We start from the raw sequence: 7,500 nt of genomic DNA on the forward strand, positions 1-7,500 counted from the left end.
GGGATGATTGCTCTGAAGTAAAACTGAGATGCTGAAGAAACAAAACAGCTTCAGAAATTCAAGGCTCGCATTAGGGAACTTACACTGAATGTGGCATTGGAAAGCTTTGTATTGCACAGTACAAGGCAGGGATGCATGTCAAGGCTCTAGATGAATGGACTCTCCATTGTGATCTATGCAACCGCAAATTCATTGTAGAGAGGTCATGAGAGTCAGGGTGGTTGAAAAACATGTATTCAGTAAGCAGCACATAAAATGGCTTGCTGCAGGCAGAGGTTAGTTTTCTTTGTCTTTTTCCTAAATTCAGCATAAATTTATTTTTTCGTTAGTCATAACTCAAATGTAATCATAAGACTTTTTAATTGGTAAATGGTCAACTTGTGTTAAGCTAATGGACACTCTTTTGGGATTCTTTAGATATACAACTTACTCAAAACGAAGTGCAGCTTGCGTCTTGGTTTAGAGAAGCCTATTTAAAACGCAAAAGAGAGCCTCAAGAAACAGGTCAAACTGAAACATGTCGCGTGCAAAAAAGATACATGTATACCGCTTACTCTTTACAAGAAAGTCAATACGCATGTAAAATGCAGGAACAATAGTTCAGTGTTTTAACAGACCATTGTCCAGAACCAATTATGGGCTTGCAAGATTTACACCAACAGCTTCTAGAATTTGGGAGAATATACCTTATCATATTAAAACTTTACCTTTTCCTTCATTTATTAAAGGGTATAAGCACTACCTCCTTGACAGCCAAATGTGATTATTGACAGCCAATATGATTACTACATTCCCTTCCTTCCTAATTCTTATTACTATTATTATTATTATTATTATTATTATTATTATTATTATTTTGTGTGTGTTTGAACTTAATGTAAGACTCCTTAGATGCAACTCATTGATGAAAATTTGTCAATTTCTTAATTTATTACTATTAATTTAATTTTTGTTTGTACTATCTACTTTGCCAGTTCACTTCTATACAAATATGTATATATATATATATTTTTTTTCCTTTCATTTAATTCCTGTGGTAGTGCCCATCTCGAAAGCATTTGCTACTAGGGTATGGCCACTACCCACTTTTCCACTTTTTCTCACTCAGGAAATCCAACCATGAGAAAACCTCCTCTTCATGCAACAAAAAGGAAAGAGTGTCTATTCAGGCAAGTTGTTTGGTTGATTCAAGATGCGAACAAGGACCTCAAAAGAGTTCTACTGATTCTAGACGACATGCTCACAAAAGGTATTATTAATACCCTTCATAATCAAATCACTGTTGTAATTAACTGTAAAGCATGAAAATAGTATAAAAATGAAGTGTTGTGTTGGGTCCTCTTGTATGTGGGTAAACGCTTTGCCCAGCTAGCATCGTAGATGGAGTAATCGATTAGGACTATTAATGATATTATGCTTAGTAACCCCGAGAGCATTTCATATTTTCCATTAAATACCTCAAAACTATTTTCAACTCTAGTTCAGGAAAGGGATCAAGATATTTTTAAATAAAATAATCATAACAGTTAATAGTAGCAATCATATGTCACAATCGTAGTGAATTGTGACAGATGTTCATTAACAATGGCAATAAATTCAATGATTCAATATTGGATACTGAATGTTATATAGTTTACATGACTTATTTTATCGCTCTAAACAGACCTACAAAATCCCTACCACTGGTACAATGTTCGCACAAGCGAATCAAATGCAAGTGCAGAAAGGTTTGGCAAAGAAATTACCTGAAAGTAAATACAATGTCAAAAAGAAAGAGGACAAAACAAGGTAAACCAGACTTAAATAGAAATAAGAGGGGGCTGAAGAAGTTGAAAGTGACCGACCAAAAACATGATGGACTAGTGTCTCCGGTTACCCACAAAAAGGGACGGATAAGTAATGACCAAGCACAGAGTGAAAACATTCAGGAGAGTCAGATGCTAATTCAAAGCTCGTACCCGGTCGAAACGTTCGAACACGAAGAAAAGCAAAACGTTAGAGGTTAATGGAATAGTTTACAGAACGATGATGTGGTAAGCAATGAAGTTAACGCTACGGGAGAGGGACGTGGTGAAGAAATGTGCTCAAAACGTTCACACGAATATGACAGAAAGCTCCAGCAAAAAATATCCATGAAATGGCCAAATTGGATACCAACAAGAGAAATGGTGCGAAGGTGTACAGAGTGGTAATGACGAATTGCGTGATGACAGTTCAAGTCAAAGCAACGCATCACCAGTAGAAGTGCTTCCAGTAGCTCCCAAAAACGAAATGAAGTATGAACATGAGATGGAAAACGAAGAACAGAGTGGCGACGACGAAATGCACAAGAAAATTTCGTACCAAAATGAGGAAACATCTGGTATCAAAGAGAGCGATGAAGGAAAAATGCCTGGTACATATGATGATGAAAGTGAAAATCTGGTTGAGGAAAGCGATGAAGAAGATTCTCAAAAAAGTGATGACTTTGAATTTGCTGAAAACCTCCTCTCTCGATTAGCTGTCCCTACATTGAAATCATTTTTAGAAGATGCTGTGCCTTGTGCGCATAATTACAGCGAAGAACTGAAGTGCTTTTGGAATAGCAATGGAGGATGCACTCCACCTAGCATTCTCTATAAAAATCGGCTGCATGACCCCAAAAATGTCTGTGTTCTATGTGGACTAAAAGACTGTGTTAGGTCCTTTTAATTGTGGTGCAAGCATCATCCTTTTTCTTCCTGTGATTTGTATTGTCAATCTCAAGCTGTTCATGAAAGTGCAGAGGCCCTGTGGAGAAAAAACATTGACAAAGAAGCTTGTTACATGTACATTTGTGGTTCAAAAGATTGCTTATGGTCCTTCGCACATATAAACACAAACACGCTGGGATGGTAGAAAGACAGAATCCTTAAAAGTGAGGCAGTACATCATTTACAGGAACCTAAGGGTTAAATCCGGTGCAGTGGACATAATGGTTAATGGTAAACAATCCATGCGTACAGAGCAGCCAATGTACAGGACTTTCATTCACAAGTAATCGTATGTGTGGCCGCTGTAGAGATATCTTGAGGGAGCCTGGCACATGAATTGCATTCCGTTGTTTGTGATTAGAAGAGAAAAATGGAAGTTTGAAGAATAACAACAACAATGTTCAAGAGATACTAAACTCCATAGAAGAGAAGGGAATCTACTGTGACGAAAACCATCCAGGCAAAGAAATCATTCTTGGTTGTGCGAGTTATAAGGAAAACTTACTGAAGACGATTCTTTTCAAAAAATTCAGCACCTTATGATAGAAGCTGGACGACATGGGCATAAAAAGAAGATCCTTAGGGGAAAACACCCCGAAATACTATTTTGGGCTCTTAGGGGTTATCTAAGGTCTGGAGATGATTTTATAGACCACCTGTCAGGAGAAGGGTTCAAACTAGATAGAACAGAGGAAGACAATCTTGTTTTCAGTTTTCAAGGAAAGTTCCTTCTTATTCCTGGTAGGCGTACATTGCAAAGATATTCCCCAGCATATTCAGTGATTGATGGGATCTCGAAGTCTCAAGTATGACTGTTAATTCAGTGCTTCGTCCACAACAAACTCATGTCTATTGAAAAGCACAATGCAAGTATTTTCCCTTGTTGCTTGCAGTATGACGGACTAAAACTTAAACCAGCTCTAGAATACTGTCGGCATCACCACTGAGGCATTGGTTTACAGGGCTGTCATTAAGGGCCGTAACCCGTAACACCTGTTACAGGTGAGTTCACTCGATGTTACGGGTGAAGATGTCGATTGATGGTACAAACATGCTTAGTACACTTAAAATTATTTTTAAACATTAACCTGTTGAAATAAACATAATTGTTTCGTGGTGTCTTGCCTCCTTGGTTCTACTATTTATATTTTACTCTGGACATGAACTTTCAGTTTGCTTAATCGCCGTGAATATTTATTTAGACACTACAAAACTTATTACGCAATGCGCAGCTCCTACCTTTTGAGAAATTCCGCTGACCGATGTAGAGTGTTGTCCCAGCTGATCGACCATGTTTGGTCCCGTGCGTGGGTGGAGAAAGTTATGTTTTAATATGAATAAGAGAAAAGAACCCTCGTCAAAACAGCCTGGGATTGACAGATTTTTTTCTAAATCCCAACGGAGCGATAAAAATGAGGAATCTCATAAAACAGCCAGTCGAGGTGGTCAACAAATACCAGCGATCACAGCTTCAAGTTCTTCAGCCGCACGTGGGCAGCCTGTAGAACCGAGTATTATGCTACAAAGAGTGGAAGAAAAATTTCCTGAGTCTGGAAATGGTAAAGCATTTCATTCTTATTATCACTGTAACGGAAAGAGATGTTCAATGTCTGATCCAGCTTATTTGAGCTCCTCTAAAGGTAAGATAGCTCAGTAATGTAAAGGTGTTATTATAATTTTTATTTCCGGTTTCACTCCCGTCTTATGCATTTGAGTATAATAACGAATTAGATATTATGACTGTTGTGCGAGAGTAATAGACTTAGCCCTTCCCCCATAGTCGTTGTTGTTATGTGACATTGATCGCGTGTGCTTTAGTTTCCAAATAAGGCAATGACATGTGAGTGAGAAATTGTACGGTGAATTGTGAGTTGAACAGCGAGCCAGTTTTTGCAAATTTACCGATTAAAAAGCTGAGTAAAACACAACCCAATCGAGTGAGTTTACAGTTTACCAATAGGGTGTTTGGTACAACTGTTAGCAAACATCTTGAACCATAATCAAAACAAAAAGCGAATGGAGAGTTAACCATGGAATTACCAGTAAGAGAAATACTGTGTCTTGGTATTCATAAACATCTAAACCGATCTACCGGTTCCAGCATCAATGATTGTTTAAACAAAATGAAAATCAGAACGTGTTTGATGGATCGACAGGCATCTGGTGGCTTGTGTATGTAGAAAACGTCGGAATGTTTTGTTTCCTGTGCCGTTGTCATGACACCGCAAGTCCAACAAATGGTGACAGTACTTGGAATTCCAAACCATGTGTTCGTAACATTACGCTAGCCATCAAACTTCACACAAACAGTGCTATGCATGAGGCGGCCATCAATAAAGAACACCTACACAGAACATCGCCATTCCACAAGGAAGTGCAAGAAAGGGAAATGGTGAAGAATACAGTGCTGTTAAAGGTATTCACTACACTTTACTGGATAGCCAAGGAAGAGATCGCAAACACGAAAGCAACATCGTTAATTACATTGTTGGAGAGGCTTGGGTTACAGGAGATAAAACCCTTTCAGCACAGATAACAAGGTTCTATCCGTGAAGTATTCCTCTTCCTGGGAAAAGCTATCAAAGATAAAGTCATTACGGCTGTTGCATCCTCAGAAGTATTTGGCTGCCTTGCAGATGAGGTTACAGACATATCAGTACTCCAACAATTTGTTGTCTTTGTGAAGTATGTCAACGTAAGTGGAATGCCCCAGACAGACTTTTTTCACACAGAGCATATGACTGATGCTGTCACTGGACAAGAGTTGGCCAAGTGTCTCAAGAAAATAGTTGAGGATTGCCAGCTGGAACTGAAGAAGATGAAAAGTTGTGTTACAGATGGAGCAGGAGCAATGATTGGCAGGCACAATGGAATGGCAGCAATCATAAAGAGAGAAGTTCCAGATCTAATTAACATCCACTGTGTGTGCCACAGACTCGCACTTGCGTGTGGAGATGCTTCTAAAGAGCTGAATTATATCAAGAAAGTTGAAGGTCTTCTGCTACAAGTATGGAAGTTCTATGAGTATTCCCCCAAGAAAACAGCAAAGTTTGCTGCTGTGCAGTCAGGGCTACTCAATCTTCTGCCAAAAGATCAGCTTTGCCAAGCAAAGAAGCACATGAAGAAGTCAAAGAAAGCAGTTGCAAGTCGCTGTCTTTCCTTTGACGAGTCTGTAAGGGCAACGGTTCAAGAGTTTATTGCACACCTGCAAACTTTTGAGTACTTTAAGGAGAGTGATGCTACTGCTTCAGGTCTACTGACACAAACCAGAAGTCACAAATTTATTGGTACACTCTACATTCTTAAAGAAATCCTCACACACTTTGCAGTTCTCAGCACAACGCTTCAGCATGGAGAACTGTGCTTTGCTGGCCTACCATCAGCTGTTTCTTACTGTCTTGCTAAGCTTGATGATGTTCTGAAAAGGAAAGATGAAATTCTTAGAACACTGAGTGTGGATCTATCCGAGAATGGAAAACTTGCCCTAGCTGGAATCGAAGTAACTCCAGCAAGTACCATGTTCTTAAATGATTTGATTACATCCTATGTGGCTAAGTTGAAAGAGAACATGGCGGCAAGATTCCCCTCTCTACCACTTGTACAAGCCTTTTCAATCTTCGACTTGCAAGCTCTCCCTGTAAAGGAAGGCCCAGATTTCAAGATCTACGGGATGAATCACATAGCCACACTCTCAGATCACTTTGGCGCCAGAACGAGGCGCAAGTGCGTTGAAGTGCATTAAAACAAGGCTTCGAAATTCACTGAAAGATGACATGTTGGAATGCCTCTTGCAAATTTCCATTAATGGCCCCCCTGTGTCAGAGTCAGCAGATGTTGTATCAAATGCACTTGGCCTCTGGCTTCAAGAAAAAAATCGAAGAAAACTGCCCCCAGTGACGGCAACTGCAACTGCGTCAACATGCACAAGTGAAAATGAAGAGCCCCAGGAGACCATTATTACTCTGATTGATGAAGTGGATTTCCTAAATGAAAAGGTTCAAGATCTTGAAGATGAGATTTATTCACAGCAACAAGTCTTCAAGAAGCTGCTTCTGAACATGTACACGTATGACAGCTCTGATTGCAAGGATGATGATTACTAATTAAAAATTAATACGTTATTGTGACATAAAGATACAGTGTGGATTGTCATTTCTTTCTTTTCAAGCAAGGAATACTCAAGCAGTTTGGGGATAATTTTATTAATAACTTTATTCACTGGACATCTGTAAATTAAGGTGCATAAAACTTGTATGTATTGTGAGTTGTATAGGTCGGTGCAACAAAGAGCTTATTTTTATGATTTGCTGATTATGAACTGTCCTTTATTTTTTTAATACAAGGAACACTCAAGTCTGTTGGAGACATTTTACAACTTTATTCATTTGATCTCTGTAAATTAAGGTTCATGAATTTGAAATTATGCACTGTGAAAAACAAACTACTAAAAAAATAAGGATCACTTGCATAGGTTGGTGCAACAAAGATGTTATGTTATTTATTGATGATGTACTATAACATTATCACTCTGTTTTATCAGCATTTCTGATTAGGAAAATTGCCATTTTCACGCCCTAGAAAGTAGGAAAATGCATTTCCAGGGGTTTCATGTTCAAAAAATTTCTGGGGAGGCATGCCCCCAGACCCCCCTAGATGCTTAGGCCCTTTCGGGCCTTCGAAACGTGGTCGAAACTTACATGCAACGGCTACTTCAAAACTTAATGACAGCCCTGGTTTACCAAGTGGCCCAATGGAGTACGAAGAAATG

At 38.9% G+C, this 7,500-nt stretch overlaps 1 long non-coding RNA gene across 7 annotated transcripts in view; it reads right to left on the reverse strand.

Annotated features, from left to right (window-relative positions):
• The window catches only part of LOC138043330 (uncharacterized), an 82,236-nt gene that overhangs the window by 58,185 nt on the left and 16,551 nt on the right, over window positions 1–7,500 (reverse strand). For 2 of the 7 annotated variants that reach the window (XR_011131237.1, XR_011131245.1), the window contains exon 4: window positions 4,494–6,150. The exons of 4 other annotated variants lie outside the window; for them this stretch is intronic. This is a non-coding gene — a long non-coding RNA (uncharacterized lncRNA). Of the gene's footprint in view, window positions 1–1,103; window positions 2,770–4,493; window positions 6,151–7,500 lie in introns of those variants that run through there. One more of the 7 variants, XR_011131276.1, reaches the window with a different exon arrangement.

This window comes from Montipora capricornis, chromosome 1 (genome assembly GCF_036669925.1).
Source record: "Montipora capricornis isolate CH-2021 chromosome 1, ASM3666992v2, whole genome shotgun sequence".
NCBI classification, from domain to species: domain Eukaryota; kingdom Metazoa; phylum Cnidaria; class Anthozoa; order Scleractinia; family Acroporidae; genus Montipora; species Montipora capricornis.